This window comes from Pseudophryne corroboree, chromosome 2 (genome assembly GCF_028390025.1).
Source record: "Pseudophryne corroboree isolate aPseCor3 chromosome 2, aPseCor3.hap2, whole genome shotgun sequence".
In the NCBI taxonomy this organism is placed as follows: Eukaryota; Metazoa; Chordata; class Amphibia; order Anura; family Myobatrachidae; genus Pseudophryne; species Pseudophryne corroboree.
This window is the reverse complement of record NC_086445.1, coordinates 699,354,285-699,371,864: the sequence shown is the minus strand read 5'-3', so window position 1 is coordinate 699,371,864 and position 17,580 is coordinate 699,354,285. Positions and strand designations below refer to the sequence as shown.

Genomic DNA, 17,580 nt, shown 5'->3' with positions numbered 1-17,580 from the left:
ACAAGAGGAATAAGATATTTAGGTGTCCGTGGACTGTTTACGCTCTTACCCAAAGTTTCTGAACTTGACAATGACTTCTGATGAATGCGCTGCATGTGACGTATACGGGAGGATGTTCATAGATGGCTTATGTCCTTACCCCTACTTATTACTGATTGACAAAGGCAACACACGGCTTGACACCTGTTGTCCGGATTGGTGGAGAAATAATTCCACACCGAAGAGGTGGCTTTTATGGTATTTTGCCCAGGCATGACAATGGGCTTTCTCATCCCACGGACATAAACTGTCTCCACTGGTGCCTTATTCAAATAAACCACATCACCATCAGAATCATCATCGTCAACTTCCTCCTCAGCGCCAGCTACACCTATATCCTCCTCATCCTGGTGTACGTCTACAGTGACATCCTCAATCTCAATATCAGCAACTGGACTGGCGATGCTCTTCCCAGCACTTGCAGGGGGGCGTGCAAATGGTGGTAGGAGCCTCCTCTTTCCATACAGTCTTGGGCCTAGAAATCGCAACCGCAGACACTCTTGGACTCTCCTTGGGGATTTGTGATATTTCTGAACGCACAGTTGTATTTTCCTGTGCTTTAACAAGCTTAATTTTTTTAATTTTTCGAGAGGAAGGAGGGCTTCCATCCTTATGAGAAGCTGAGCCACCAGTCATAAACATAGGCCAAGGCCTTAGCCTTTCCTTGCCACTTCATATCGTAAATGGCATATTGCCAATTTTATGTTTCTCGTCAGATAATTTCTTTTTTTTTCTGATTATTAATTTTTGCTTCTTGGATTTTACATGCCCTCTATAACATTGGGCATCAGCCTTAGCAGACGACGTTGATGGAATTGCATCATCAATGTCATGACTGGTGGCAGCAGCAGCTTCAGCACTAGTACTAGGAACTGGTAGTGGTTCCTGATCTTCCACTATTTTTTCCTCCAAATTGTTGTTCTCCATTTCACAGGACAGTACCCCTTTATTATTACAGTATACAGAATAGTGCGTTTATTTTCACAGCACCCCTGTATACTTACAGCATACATGGCCAGTGTAATGTTATTTGAACAGCAACACCCCTATATTTTACAGCAGGGGTGGGGAACCTTTTTTAAACCATGGGCCATTTGGATATTTATAAAATCCTTCAAAAATTATCAACTTAAAAATTACCCTGCAGCCCAGTAGTTATTCCTCCAGTATCTATGCCCCTTAGTGGTAAAATGGGTGTGGCCAATTAAAATGGGACGTGATACACATATGCCCCCAATAGTCCAGTGCCAGATACACATATGCCACTACAGTGCCAGATAAACAAATGCCCCACAGTGCCAATACACAAATGTCCCACAGTGCCAGATACACAAATGCCCCACAGTGCCAGATACACAAATGCCCCACAGTGCCAGATACACATTGCCCTACAGTGCCAGATACACAAATGACCCACAGTGCTAGATACATAAATGCCCCACAGTGCCAGGTATACAAATGCCCTACAGTGCCTGATACACATTGCCCCACAATGCCAGATATACATTAACCTACACACAGGGGCGTATCCACCCATTGGCCAGGATGGTACTCACCAGGGGCGCCAGGTGAGGAGGGGGCACCGCATGGTGGCGCCACCCGCTGCCATAGGGTAGAAGAGTAGTACTGTCAGACTGTACCTATTGAGAGTCTGTTACTGCCGTCGCGGCACCGCACTGCACTAGTGATCAGACTAGTGTCTGGCAGCACTGCACTTATAATCAGACTCAAAATAAACTACAGCTCCCAGCAGCCCTTGTTGCTGGGAGCTCCCGGCAGCAAGGGCTGCTGGGAGCTGTAGTTTATTTTGAGTCTGATCACAAATGTGGTGCTGCTGGACACTAGTCTGATCACTAGTGCGGTGCTGACGGACACCGGCAGTAACAGACTCTCACCCAGAGCCGGCCCTAGCCAATAGGCATTATAGGCAAATGCATAGGGCATGGTAGATGCTAGATCCAAGTGGCCCAAAGGACCTATGACATCAGGGGGAGGAGCCACATCACCAAGAGGAGGAGCTAGGCCAGCAGGATAGTTCCTCTACTATCCATGCCACCAACTACTCACCGAGCCCGAAACGTGGCGAGTGAAGCGTGGCGAGCGAAGCGAGCCCGCAAGGGTACATTTTGGGTACCCTGTTCAGCTGTGGCTCCTCCCCCTGGTGACGTGGCTCTGTTCCTTGGTGACGTCAAACAGTCCCTTACCCAACTTGGACTTAGAACCAACCCTGTGGCTGTGCACAGACGACAGCTGCAGAGGAAGCCAGGCACTGAGCCTGCAGAGCCAGGACTCTGCCCCAGCACTGCAGCATCACAGCACAAAGGTAAGACATGGATGGGGTAACGGAGGACTTATGGGGAAAGGAAGGTGGCTAATAACATGCTATGGGGGGGGAGACGTATGAGGAGTCGGGGAAGGGGGGTAATGACACTGCTATGTGGGAGTGGGAGACCTATGGGAAATGGGGGTAGCGGGGTAATGACACTGCTACGTGGGAGTGGAAGACCTATGGGGGGTGGGGGAAGGGGGGTAATGACACTGCTATGAGGAGGAGAACAATGGAAAGTGGGATCACAGTGGAATATAACACTGTTATTAGGGGAGATATGAGGGTGTAGGAGCAGCTGATAACACTGCTATTAGGTGGCAGGTCATGAGGCAGAGACACATGGGGAGTGGGGGCTCGGGAGGCTAATTGCTCTGCTATGGGGGAGGGTGCATTGCCATGCACATGGTGGGTAGCATGTGTGCACAGGCACACCTTGATGTTGGGCACCGCCCACCAGTGTCGGACTGGGACATGAAGGGCCCACCGGGGGAATGCAGTAATAGGGGCCCATACTTAACGGTGTGGCCAGCCTACAAAGGGGGTGTGGCCAGCCTCTACAGAGGCTTGAAATACACAATAGTCTAGTGCAGTGTAATGCAACATATCTACCATGTATAATACAAGTGCACAGTCTGGAACCTGATCCCTAGAGGAAGGAGTGGGCACTCAGGCAGTGGGGCCTACCGGTGGTTTCCCTGGTACCCCTGTGGGCCAGTCCGACCCTGCCGCCCACATGTCTAGTCAGACACTGCACAAATATTTAATATAGAACCAGCCCTGGCCAGCACTTGCTAACTAATTACACATAATACACACTATACAGTCACAATGTGCGGGTACCATCTCTTCCCAGCTCCCATTGTGACACTGACGCTGTGATTCCTAACCTGCCAATGGAGCGGACACCGCATACCAGGAGAAGGTTCTGTGTGTGAGCTGTACTGGCTGATAGGGGGAGATCTGTCTCAGGGAGATGGGGGAATCTTCTATATTGGGAGGAGGGGGCTATTCTGTGCTAAGGGAGATAATGTGTCTGAGAGGAAGGGGGAGGAAATAATCTGTCTGAGGGAGCAAGGTGCAGGTGTGAGAGATGGAAAGTGGGAGTGAGGTGCAGGGGAGATGGAAGCTGGGACCAAGGTACAGGTGTGAGACATGGAAGGTGGGAGTGAAGTGCAGGTGTGGGGGATAGATGGGAGTGAAGAAGAGGTATGAGAGATGGAAGGTGGGAGTGAGGTGCCGGGAGATGGAAGGTGGGACCAAGGTGCAGGGGAGAAGGAAGGTGGGAGTGAAGAAGAGGTGTGAGAGATGGAAGGTGGGAGTGAGGTACAGGTGTGATGTGAGAGATGGAAGGGGAAGTGAGGTACATGGGTGATAGAGGAAGGGAGTGAGAGGTGCAGGGGTGAGACAGAGATGGAATGAGGGAGTGAAAACTACAGGGCTAAAGAGGAACAGAGGGCATGAGAAGTGCAAGGGGGTAAGGGAAGGAGTAAGTTTAGGCAGGGGTGACATATGAGATATTAAGGCGTTTGGCATCCATGCGGTCGGAAAGCTGACGCCAGCATCCCGAAACTGCTTGGAATGCTGATGCTGGAATCCCAACAAAGATAAAGATGCAGAATGCCGAAATCTGGATCGAATTGGTGCCTCCAAAGTCTCCACTAGCAAGCCACGTGGGAGGGTTAGGGTTAGGCTGCGAGGGTTGGAGGGTTAGGGATAGGCTGCAGGGGGATCGAATTGGTGCCAAAGTCTCCACTAGCAAGCCACGTGGGAGGGTTAGGGTTAGGCTGCGAGGGTTGGAGGGTTAGGGATAGGCTGCAGGGAGGGAGATTAGGAACGGTGGGTTCGGGTTAGGTTGTGGGAAAGGAGTCACTACTGTGCGGTGTAATGTGAATAAGGGACACTACTGTGGCATAATTTGAATTGAAAGTACTATTGTGTCCACGCCCTTCCACCACAAGACCATGCCCCATTTACAATACCCACACCTTATTTCAAATGTGTGTAGGGGGTGGGGGAGCGCTAGCCCCTTACTTTGCCAGGGGTGCTCGGACTACAATCCCACCCATACATGCCCACCACCCCACTGTGCTGCTCACCGCTGCTGCAGTGTGTCAGGGGAAGAGAGCGCAGCATGCGCCTCTCCTGCCCCTTAGTGCTCACTCCGGCTGCGTGTGTCATGTCAGGGACCAGGCAGGGAGGATAGCGCAGCTATGTCGGTCGGCAGCGTGTAAGACTTCAAACCAGCCGCCAGTCAGAGCTTGCGGACTGGCAGCTGCAGCTCCTAAAATTGACTCACGAACCGGTGGCTGGTTTGAGATCCTACCCGCCGCCGGACATAGCTGCGCTCTCCTACCTGCCCTGACAGCCAAGACACGCCGTCGCCGGACTGAGGGGCGGCGTGTCTCACTGACACACAGCAGTGGGGCGGAGGTTCCCACCCGTTTTACAGCATACAGCAGTGTGCTTTTGATTTTTAACAACTGCACATCTGACTTTTTACACCATACAGGGCCAGCAGCACCTCTATATTTTACAGCATGCAGCAGTGTGCTTTTAATATTTAACAAATGCACCTCTGACTTTTTACAATATACAGGGCCAGCAGCACCCCTATATTTTACAGCATACATCAGTGTGCTTTTAATGTTTAACAACTGCACCTCCTACTTTTTACAACATACAGGGCCAGCAGCACCTCTATATTTTACAGCATACATCAGTGTGCTTTTAATGTTTAACAACTGCACCTCTGACTTTTTACAACATACAGGGCCAGCAGCACCCCTATATTTTACAGCATACAACAGTGTGCTTTTCATTTTTAACAACTGCGCCTCTGAATTTCTACAATATACAGGGCCAGTGTAATGTTATTTGAACAGCAGCAGCACCCAGTGACGTGCGGTGAGGTCAGAGGCTAGGAAGGCACACATGGGGGTGGGTCTGGGCGCTGGGAGTCAGTGACCATATTCAATGTAACACACACACACACACAATCCTGTCCCCACACTCACTCCAGATGCCACACACACACACAACCCTGTCCCCAGATGCCGAGAGGGGGGGGGGGGGGGGGGGCAGAGTACCCTCTACCTGGCCCGGGCCCATTGGAGGGACTGGAGGGGGTCCTGGTCCCGCTGCCCTCCCCCTTCCTTGTTGATGACAGACGCATGTCGGGTGGGTAGGACTGGCCACCGCTGCAGCAGCCTCTCTCCCAGCCCAGCTGATGCCGGCGTGTGCTGGGGTGACAGGCAGCTCAGCGGTGACCAGTCCTCTCTCCCATGATGAAAGGAAGGGGAGCAATTGCGCCCTCCTTTGAGCTGTCACCCACCAGTTATGACACCGGCGCCCCACTGCGTGGCACACAACCACTTCGCAGCCGCATGTCAGGTTTTTTTAGATCTTCAATAGTGTTCTGGCCATGCCTCTGGCCATGCCTCTTCATTGGCCATGTCCCCACTCATTACTGGGGCCTGACAAAGCTGTCAGTGCCCCCCCCACACACACACACACACAGAGTCCTATGCCCACTCTCACTACAGATGCCACACACACAGTCCCTACACTCACTACAGATGATTCACAGATGATGCCTGGGCAAAAGACCAAAAAAGCCACCTCTTGGATGTGGGGTTACTTTTACCCAAATCCTGACAATGTTTGTGAAGGCATCTGCTACATTTGTGAGGCCAAAGTTAGTAGAGGTAGGGACAATACCCATCTAGGCAACTCCTCCATGTTACGTAATTTGCGGAGCGTTTATAAAATTTATTGTACAAGATTATAGTATAATTAACACCCTCGTTATCAACCTCCTCAGTGATCGTGGGTAGTCCTTCCAAAAACTTGTTTTGTGGGGGCCCAAAAGTTTCAGTCCCAGTCACTACAGTGCTTGTTTGTTAATGTGTGCATGTCCTTTTTAATATATAACATAAGGGTGGAAGGGAGGGCCCAAGGACAAATCAATCTTGCACCACTTTTACTTTCTGCACTGCTGTGTGGCAAGGGGGGTCATTCCGAGTTGTTCGCTCGCTAGCTGCTTTTAGGGAGTGTATCTTAGCATAGCAGAATAGCGAACGAAAGATTAGCAGAACTGCTAATAAATAATTCTTTGCAGTTTCTGAGTAGCTCCAGACCTACTCACAGATTGCAATCAGCTCAGTCCGTTTAGTTTCTGGTTAGACGTCACAAACACGCCCTGCGTTCGGCCAGCCACTCCCCCGTTTCTCCAGACACTCCCGCGTTTTTCCCTGAAACGCCTGCGTCTTTTAGCACACTCCCGGAAAACGCTCAGTTACCACCCAGAAACGCCCCTTTCCTGTCAATCACTCACCAATCAGCAGTGCGACTGAAAAGCCCCGCAGAATCCACAGCAAATCTACTAAGTTTTTAGTTAAATAACTAAGCGCATGCGCCCTGTGTGCCTTGCGCATGCGCATTTTGCAACAAATCGCAGCATAGCGAAAATCGGCAACGAGCGAACAACTCGGAATGACCCCCAATGTTTCATAGATGTGCTATAAACTGCCACGTGTTTGTGCTGCTGCGGTGTCAGTTAGTAACCAACTGGTTCGCTGCAGCATTTGGCCAAAAATGGCTGAAAACAATAGTGTGAGCTGTGAAGTGGCCAACATTGACTGTAAATGACAGGAAATTTAAGCTATGGGGGTTATTAATATTGTAGGATCCAAAACAGGCCTAAATTCTGTGATTTTAGCTGTTTGTATGATTTTTTTGACAAAAATACAGATCCAAAACCAAAACCCACAATGGCGGTTTTGGCAAAACCAAATACAGATCCAAAACACGAGGGAGATACAGATCCAATACCAAAATCAAAGCCAAAACACATCTCTAGTATATGTATCGAACAGGGTTACCTTTCATTAATTTTGAGAAAGGTCCTAGTGAGGACTTCAAGGTTGATAGATTTAGTAGCTTTCGTGTGAATAAACCCTGCCCCTAAGAACCCAGTGAATGCACCCCTTTCTGACTTTCTACATTTGGGGCATCTGTACACTTTTGGGTGGGCACCCGACCTTTTCCTCCTCTGCCCAGCACCCCACCTCTTTCTCCTGTCCCCAGCACCCCACCTCTTCTTCCTGTGTCCAGCCCCCACAACTTCCTCCTGTCCCCAGTATCCCACCTCTTCCTCCTGTGCCCAGAAGTCCATCTCTTTCTCCTGTTCCCAGCACCTCACCCCTTCCTCATTCCCTGTGAGACTATGCTCGTTACAAGGCCACACCCACTTTCCCAGAAGCATGCATGTTGATCCCTCACTCCACCTTTCCCTATCATTGTGATATGCCTTTGTCTATAAATGTAATTGTTATAAAGCCTGCATAGGTAGGGACCCCCTTCTCAGGTATTGCCCACACCTTGGAGAGCTAGCCTGGTGCAATGAAGGGTGTATAACTCCAAATGCACCTTGCACCAAACTGCATACTAAAGGGGGGTTAGATACAATGCCTGTTAAGAAACAGAATGACACTGAATTGGATCATTCTATAGTCATAGGTTAAATAATGTAACAAGCATAGTATGAAGCATAAATTATAGGGTAGTCTACATTGTGCAATGTGACTTGCAGGGAGTGGTTACCTACAGCAGCACAATTGTAGGGATAGGTGTGTGACAAACATGTAAATTAGGGAGAGGTTGAGTTTTGAAATAGGAATTAGAGTGAGCAGTAATAATGGGCAATAATGTAATCTATAGTAAGACATTTCTGCAGGAAAGTGTACTCAGTACAGATCAGATATGGAACAATGGAATAAAAGCCATTATGCAGTGTACATGACAGATTATGTTTCACTGTTCCTGGAACATCTTGTGAATTGCTTTTATCTTACAATGGTTTTGCATTATGAACAGGGGCGGAACCAGTGCTTGCCAACTTACCCCCCACCTCCATGTCCCGTCCCCCCCTCCCCCCTTTCTTCCTCGTGTGCTAGGTGGGGAGCTACCCTGAAATGGTGTCTTGCCACTGCCAGATTCGCAACCAACAAGGGTTGGTGTTTAGAGCAAATATGAGAAATGTTGCACTTAATATCTTGAAAAAATGTAGTTATATAGGTACTGAAATACACACTGGCAACACAAATAATGTCAGCATAAGAACATGGGCCCTCATTCCGAGTTGTTCGCTCGGTATTTTTCATCGCATCGCAGTGAAAATCCGCTTAGTACGCATGCGCAATGTTCGCACTGCGACTGCGCCAAGTAACTTTACTATGAAGATAGTATTTTTACTCACGGCTTTTTCTTCGCTCCGGCGATCGTAATGTGATTGACAGGAAATGGGTGTTACTGGGCGGATACACGGCGTTTCAGGGGCGTGTGGCTGAAAACGCTACCGTTTCCGGAAAAAACGCAGGAGTGGCCGGGGAAACGGTGGGAGTGCCTGGGCGAACGCTGGGTGTGTTTGTGACGTCAACCAGGAACGACAAGCACTGAAATGATCGCACAGGCAGAGTAAGTCTGGAGCTACTCTGAAACTGCTAACTCGTTTGTAATCGCAATATTGCGCGTACGTCGGTCGCAATTTTAAGAAGCTAAGATTCACTCCCAGTAGGCGGCGGCTTAGCGTGTGTAACTCTGCTACATTCGCCTTGCGAGCGAACAACTCGGAATGAGGGCCATGGTGTTAAACCTCAATACACCTGGGATGAATACCATGTGCACATGTAAACGGGTGTCGTACGGTATGCCGGCGCTCGGGCTCCCGACGCCCAGCATACCGGCGCCGGGAGCCCGACCGCCAGCATACCGACAGCGTGACGAGCGCAAAGGAGCCCCTTGCTGGCTCGCTACGCGCGCCACACTATTTTATTCTTCCTCCAGGGGGGTCGTGGACCCCCACGAGGGAGAAAAGTTGTCGGTATGCCGGGTGTCGGGATTCCGGCGCCAGTATACTGTGCGCCGGGATCCCGACATTCGGCATACAGAAGGCCACCCCATGTAAACACACTGCAGTGTATAGGAAATTAAAAGTGAATAGCCGGGGACCTGGGGGTCGCTTACGCCCCCAGAAGCTGTAGGGGCTATAATAGTGTGTAATACATTCTAGATGCTTTTTAACACCCCTCCCACCAGCTGCGACTACAATGTTAGGTCTCTTAATAAGAAATAAAATTGTTCTATGTCACGCAATTATTTTTCTGCCACCCCTTTCTGTTTTTTTTTTATGGGGTATCCAAGTCTTCGTCACTTAATGTTTTTTGTTTTTTTGCAACCCCTACTGTATGTATACCCTGTGTTTGAGTCTTTTCTTACCTGTTTGGTGGTTTCTTTGCATCAAACATGCTGGAGACACCATCCTCTTACACCTTTCAAGCATAATCCCCTGCGTTTCTCCAGAGCCATCCATTCCTCCCTGCGCCTCTCCAGAACCATCCCTCCCTCTGTCTCTCCAGCATCATCCCTCCCTGTATCTACCCAGCGCCATCCCTGCCTCCCTGCGTCTCTCCAGCACCATCCCTCCCTGTATCTACCCAGCGCCATCCCTGCCTCCCTGCGTCTCTCCAGCACCATCCCTCCCTGTATCTACGCAGCGCCATCCCTGCCTCCCTGCATCTCTCCAGCATCATCCCTCCCTGTATCTACCCAGCGCCATCCCTGCCTCCCTGCGTCTCTCCAGCACCATCCCTCCCTGTATCTACGCAGCGCCATCCCTGCCTCCCTGCGTCTCTCCAGCACCATCCCTCCCTGTATCTACCCAGCGCCATCCCTGCCTCCCTGCGTCTCTCCAGCACCATCCCTCCCTGTATCTACGCAGCGCCATCCCTGCCTCCCTGCATCTCTCCAGCATCATCCCTCCCTGTATCTACCCAGCGCCATCCCTGCCTCCCTGCATCTCTCCAGCACCATCCCTCCCTCTGTCTCTCCAGCACCATCCCTCCCTGTATCTACGCAGCGCCATCCCTGCATCTCTCCAGCACCATCCCTCCCTGTATCTACGCAGCGCCATCCCTGCCTCCCTCTGTCTCTCCAGCATCATCCCTCCCTGTATCTACGCCATCCCTCCCTGTATCTACCCAGCGCCATCCCTGCCTCCCTCTGTCTCTCCAGCACCATCCCTCCCTCTGTCTCTCCAGCACCATCCCTCCCTGTATCTACGCAGCGCCATCCCTGCCTCCCTGCATCTCTCCAGCATCATCCCTCTCTGTATCTACGCAGCGCCATCCCTGCCTCCCTCTGTCTCTCCAGCATCATCCCTCCCTGTATCTACGCCACCCCTCCCTGTATCTACCCAGCGCCATCCCTGCCTCCCTCTGTCTCTCCAGCACCATCCCTCCCTCTGTCTCTCCAGCACCATCCCTCCCTGTATCTACGCAGCGCCATCCCTGCCTCCCTGCGTCTCTCCAGCACCATCCCTCCCTGTATCTACCCAGCGCCATCCCTGCCTCCCTGCGTCTCTCCAGCACCATCCCTCCCTGTATCTACGCAGCGCCATCCCTGCCTCCCTGCATCTCTCCAGCATCATCCCTCCCTGTATCTACCCAGCGCCATCCCTGCCTCCCTGCATCTCTCCAGCACCATCCCTCCCTCTGTCTCTCCAGCACCATCCCTCCCTGTATCTACGCAGCGCCATCCCTGCCTCCCTGCATCTCGCCAGCACCATCCCTCCCTGTATCTACGCAGCGCCATCCCTGCCTCCCTCTGTCTCTCCAGCATCATCCCTCCCTGTATCTACGCCATCCCTCCCTGTATCTACCCAGCGCCATCCCTGCCTCCCTCTGTCTCTCCAGCACCATCCCTCCCTCTGTCTCTCCAGCACCATCCCTCCCTGTATCTACGCAGCGCCATCCCTGCCTCCCTGCATCTCTCCAGCATCATCCCTCTCTGTATCTACGCAGCGCCATCCCTGCCTCCCTCTGTCTCTCCAGCATCATCCCTCCCTGTATCTACGCCACCCCTCCCTGTATCTACCCAGCGCCATCCCTGCCTCCCTCTGTCTCTCCAGCACCATCCCTCCCTGTATCTACGCCATCCCTCCCTGTATCTAACCAGCGCCATCCCTGCCTCCCTGCATCTCTCCAGCACCATCCCTCCCTCTGTCTCTCCAGCAACATCCCTCCCTGTATCTACCCAGCGCCATCCCTGCCTTCCTGCGTCTCTCCAGCACCATCCCTCCCTCTGTCTCTCCAGCACCATCCCTCCCTGTATCTACGCAGCGCCATCCCTGCCTCCCTGCATCTCTCCAGCACCATCCCTCCCTGTATCTACGCAGCGCCATCCCTGCCTCCCTGCGTCTCTCCAGCACCATCCCTCCCTCTGTCTCTCTAGCATCATCCCTCCCTGTATCTACGCAGCGCCATCCCTGCCTCCATGCATCTCTCCAGCACCATCCCTCCCTGTATCTACGCAGCGCCATCCCTGCCTCCCTGCGTCTCTCCAGCACCATCCCTCCCTCTGTCTCTCCAGCATCATCCCTCCCTGTATCTACGCAGCGCCATCCCTGCCTCCCTCTGTCTCTCCAGCACCATCCCTCCCTGTATCTACGCCATCCCTCCCTGTATCTACCCAGCGCCATCCCTGCCTCCCTCTGTCTCTCCAGCACCATCCCTCCCTGTATCTACCCAGCGCCATCCCTGCCTCCCTGCATCTCTCCAGCACCATCCCTCCCTCTGTCTCTCCAGCATCATCCCTCCCTGTATCTACCCAGCGCCATCCCTGCCTCCCTGCATCTCTCCAGCACCATCCCTCCCTCTGTCTCTCCAGCATCATCCCTCCCTGTATCTACCCAGCGCCATCCCTGCCTCCCTGCATCTCTCCAGCACCATCCCTCCCTCTGTCTCTCCAGCACCATCCCTCCCTGTATCTACGCAGCGCCATCCCTGCCTCCCTTTATCTCTCCAGCACCATCCCTCCGTGTATCTACGCAGCGCCATCCCTGCCTCCCTGCGTCTCTCCAGCACCATCCCTCCCTCTGTCTCTCCAGCACCATCCCTCCCTCTGTCTCTCCAGCACCATCCCTCCCTCTGTCTCTCCAGCACCATCCCTCCCTGTATCTACGCCATCCCTCCCTGTATCTACCCAGCGCCATCCCTGCCTCCCTCTGTCTCTCCAGCACCATCCCTCCCTGTATCTACCCAGCGCCATCCCTGCCTCCCTGCATCTCTCCAGCACCATCCCTCCCTCTGTTTCTCCAGCACCATCCCTCCCTGTATCTACACAGCGCCATCCCTGCCTCCCTGCATCTCTCCAGCACCATCCCTCCCTGTATCTACGCAGCGCCATCCCTGCCTCCCTGCGTCTCTCCAGCACCATCCCTCCCTCTGTCTCTCCAGCACCATCCCTCCCTCTGTCTCTCCAGCATCATCCCTCCCTGTATCTACGCAGGGCCATCCCTGCCTCCCTGCTTCTCTCAAGCACCATCACTCCCTCTGTCTCTCCAGCATCATCCCTCGCTGTATCTACGCAGCGCCATATCTGCCTCCCTCTGTCTCTCCAGCACCATCCCTCCCTGTATCTACGCCATCCCTCCCTGTATCTACCCAGCGCCATCCCTGCCTCCCTCTGTCTCTCCAGCACCATCCCTCCCTGTATCTACCCAGCGCCATCCCTGCCTCCCAGCATCTCTCCAGCACCATCCCTCCCTCTGTCTCTCCAGCATCATCCCTCCCTGTATCTACCCAGCGCCATCCCTGCCTCCCTGCATCTCTCCAGCACCATCCCTCCCTCTGTCTCTCCAGCATCATCCCTCCCTGTATCTACCCTGCGCCATCCCTGCCTCCCTGCATCTCTCCAGCACCATCCCTCCCTCTGTCTCTCCAGCACCATCCCTCCCTGTATCTACGCAGCGCCATCCCTGCCTCCCTCTGTCTCTCCAGCACCATCCCTCCCTGTATCTACGCCATCCCTCCCTGTATCTACCCAGCGCCATCCCTGCCTCCCTCTGTCTCTCCAGCACCATCCCTCCCTGTATCTACCCAGCGCCATCCCTGCCTCCCTGCATCTCTCCAGCACCATCCCTCCCTCTGTCTCTCCAGCATCATCCCTCCCTGTATCTACCCAGCGCCATCCCTGCCTCCCTGCATCTCTCCAGCACCATCCCTCCCTGTCTCTCCAGCATCATCCCTCCCTGTATCTACCCAGCGCCATCCCTGCCTCCCTGCATCTCTCCAGCACCATCCCTCCCTCTGTCTCTCCAGCACCATCCCTCCCTGTATCTACGCAGCGCCATCCCTGCCTCCCTGCATCTCTCCAGCACCATCCCTCCCTGTATCTACGCAGCGCCATCCCTGCCTCCCTGCGTCTCTCCAGCACCATCCCTCCCTCTGTCTCTCTAGCACCATCCCTCCCTGTATCTACGCAGCGCCATCCCTGCCTCCCTGCATCTCTCCAGCACCATCCCTCCCTGTATCTACGCAGCGCCATCCCTGCCTCCCTGCATCTCTCCAGCACCATCCCTCCCTCTGTCTCTCCAGCATCATCCCTCCCTGTATCTACGCAGCGCCATCCCTGCCTCCCTGCGTCTCTCCAGCACCATCCCTCCCTCTGTCTCTCCAGCATCATCCCTCGCTGTATCTACGCAGCGCCATATCTGCCTCCCTCTGTCTCTCCAGCACCATCCCTCCCTGTATCTACGCCATCCCTCCCTGTATCTACCCAGCGCCATCCCTGCCTCCCTCTGTCTCTCCAGCACCATCCCTCCCTGTATCTACCCAGCGCCATCCCTGCCTCCCTGCATCTCTCCAGCACCATCCCTCCCTCTGTCTCTCCAGCATCATCCCTCCCTGTATCTACCCAGCGCCATCCCTGCCTCCCTGCATCTCTCCAGCACCATCCCTCCCTCTGTCTCTCCAGCATCATCCCTCCCTGTATCTACCCTGCGCCATCCCTGCCTCCCTGCATCTCTCCAGCACCATCCCTCCCTCTGTCTCTCCAGCACCATCCCTCCCTGTATCTACGCAGCGCCATCCCTGCCTCCCTCTGTCTCTCCAGCACCATCCCTCCCTGTATCTACGCCATCCCTCCCTGTATCTACCCAGCGCCATCCCTGCCTCCCTCTGTCTCTCCAGCACCATCCCTCCCTGTATCTACGCAGCGCCATATCTGCCTCCCTCTGTCTCTCCAGCACCATCCCTCCCTGTATCTACTCCATCCCTCCCTGTATCTACCCAGCGCCATCCCTGCCTCCCTCTGTCTCTCCAGCACCATCCCTCCCTGTATCTACCCAGCGCCATCCCTGCCTCCCTGCATCTCTCCAGCACCATCCCTCCCTCTGTCTCTCCAGCATCATCCCTCCCTGTATCTACCCAGCGCCATCCCTGCCTCCCTGCATCTCTCCAGCACCATCCCTCCCTCTGTCTCTCCAGCATCATCCCTCCCTGTATCTACCCTGCGCCATCCCTGCCTCCCTGCATCTCTCCAGCACCATCCCTCCCTCTGTCTCTCCAGCACCATCCCTCCCTGTATCTACGCAGCGCCATCCCTGCCTCCCTCTGTCTCTCCAGCACCATCCCTCCCTGTATCTACGCCATCCCTCCCTGTATCTACCCAGCGCCATCCCTGCCTCCCTCTGTCTCTCCAGCACCATCCCTCCCTGTATCTACCCAGCGCCATCCCTGCCTCCCTGCATCTCTCCAGCACCATCCCTCCCTCTGTCTCTCCAGCATCATCTTTCCCTGTATCTACCCAGCGCCATCCCTGCCTCCCTGCATCTCTCCAGCACCATCCCTCCCTCTGTCTCTCCAGCATCATCCCTCCCTGTATCTACCCAGCGCCATCCCTGCCTCCCTGCATCTCTCCAGCACCATCCCTCCCTCTGTCTCTCCAGCACCATCCCTCCCTGTATCTACGCAGCGCCATCCCTGCCTCCCTGCATCTCTCCAGCACCATCCCTCCCTGTATCTACGCAGCGCCATCCCTGCCTCCCTGCGTCTCTCCAGCACCATCCCTCCCTCTGTCTCTCCAGCACCATCCCTCCCTCTGTCTCTCCAGCACCATCCCTCCCTCTGTCTCTCCAGCATCATCCCTCCCTGTATCTACGCAGCGCCATCCCTGCCTCCCTCTGTCTCTCCAGCAACATCCCTCCCTGTATCTACGCCATCCCTCCCTGTATCTACCCAGCGCCATCCCTGCCTCCCTCTGTCTCTCCAGCACTATCCCTCCCTGTATCTACCCAGCGCCATCCCTGCCTCCCTCTGTCTCTCCAGCATCATCCCTCCCTGTATCTACCCAGCGCCATCCCTGCCTCCCTGCATCTCTCCAGCACCATCCCTCCCTCTGTCTCTCCAGCACCATCCCTCCCTGTATCTACGCAGCGCCATCCCTGCATCTCTCCAGCACCATCCCTCCCTGTATCTACGCAGCGCCATCCCTGCCTCCCTGCATCTCTCCAGCACCATCCCTCCCTCTGTCTCTCCAGCACCATCCCTCCCTGTATCTACGCAGCGCCATCCCTGCCTCCCTGCATCTCTCCAGCACCATCCCTCCCTCTGTCTCTCCAGCACCATCCCTCCCTGTATCTACGCAGCGCCATCCCTGCTCCCCTCTGTCTCTCCAGCATCATCCCTCCCTGTATCTACGCAGCACCATCCCTGCCTCCCTGCATCTCTCCAGCACCATCCCTCCCTTTGTCTCTCCAGCGCCATCCCATTAATTACACCCCAAAGCACCCACACCATCATTTATTAATTACACCCCAAAGCACCCACATTCCACATTCATTAATAACACCCCAAAGCACCCACACCCTCATTCATTAATAAAAAACCCAGAGCACCCACACCCTCATTCACTAATTACACCCCTAGCAATCCTCAATGACTAACAACACCCCCCCCCCCTAAAAAAAGCAAAAAAAACAAACCTCAGAATACTTTTTAGAGACATGTGATATAAATAGCACCCCCCCCCCCCACACACACACACACACACACACACCTCCTCTAGCATTCACTCACTGTTGCTGACCTCAGGGCTGCTGTGTGCTCTGTGTGCACCTCCCACAGCCAACAACAGAGTGGGCTCAACTGCGTGTAAGGCATACCCTCCAACATGACCCGCCCCACTAGGTACAAAATACTCTGTTTCTGGACTTCCCTCTTAATTTATTATTGCCATCATCTGGGAAGAAACAGCTTTCTTATCATTTAACTAATTCAACACAGGTGATGGAAATCATAAATTAAGAGGGAAGTCCAGAAACAGAGCATTTTGTACCTAGTGGGGTGGGTCATGTTGAAGGGTCTGGTAAGGTAGAGGCTAGTTGAGTACTCCTATCTGTGTGCCCGCTCCTAATCTGCGCAGTGACAGCATGCTTTCCGTCTTGCAAGTCCAGCAGCAGCTCCTCTGCTGCTCTTTGTGCGGCTTGTGCGGCACAGCGCTGGGAATGAGGCAGACGTCACTCCATGACGTCACCGCGTCTCATTCCCAGCCTGCCATTGGATGGGGGAGGCGAGCCATGTCACTGTAGTGCCACCCGCCTCCGTCATCTTTTTAAATATGCAGCGCGGCGCATCACCAGCAGCAGCTGTTCGGGTATAAGCAGGGGATGGTTGGCTTGGGCAGAACTCTCTGAGGCAACGGAGTTTGTTGCCACCGGGCTTCAGCCCTGAAGGGGCAGCCTGAGTCCCGACGGTGACCTTCCGGCTACACTAGAAAAGCCACTTAGCAGAGGTAGAGCGCTGATCAGCATCAGCACAGCATCAGCACAGCACTCCCCGTCTCACTGGCTGATTCAGAGAGAGGAGGTCTGTAGCACTGTGCAGCTGTAAATCAGTCAGTCCCGCTAACTGTAATCTCTGTATGCAGCTTTGCTAGGATGAAAGTTTTTTCGATCAATTATGCTGTCTGCCACAGTCAATTATGCTGTCTGCCACAGTCTGGATATATTGAGTGCAGATCTGCTGATCATGAGCCTGCCTGATCCTAGGGATACTCTTCCAATAGTTGGTGGAAAGGTCCTCTCCATGAAAGGAAACTAGACGCTACCTAGAGCCCACATTGTGTCAGTTTCCTCTTCTACAGTCTTAAAACATGTATGTATAATATACATTTTATAGTGCTTTTTAACTTTATGGGCGGGATGTAATGAATGCCGAGTCTGGCAGCTGTGAGGGATGCTGAACGAACTCGGATGTTTTTTTAAAGAGGCAATTACGTACAAGGATAACCCATGCCTTGTACAGTCAAAAACGTCCGAGTTCGGCCGGCATCCTGTCGGACTCGGAGTTCATTACATCCCGCCCAATATGTGTTCT

At 53.7% G+C, this 17,580-nt stretch overlaps 1 protein-coding gene across 7 annotated transcripts in view; it reads left to right on the top strand.

Annotated features, from left to right (window-relative positions):
- The window catches only part of OPTC (opticin), a 297,868-nt gene that overhangs the window by 159,174 nt on the left and 121,114 nt on the right, over positions 1-17,580 (top strand). The window contains exon 1 of one of the 7 annotated variants that reach the window (XM_063955278.1): positions 6,987-7,007. The exons of the other annotated variants lie outside the window; for them this stretch is intronic. The gene's annotated coding sequence lies outside the window, so the exon portion shown is untranslated. Of the gene's footprint in view, positions 1-6,986; positions 7,008-17,580 lie in introns of those variants that run through there. 7 annotated transcript variants of the gene reach the window in all.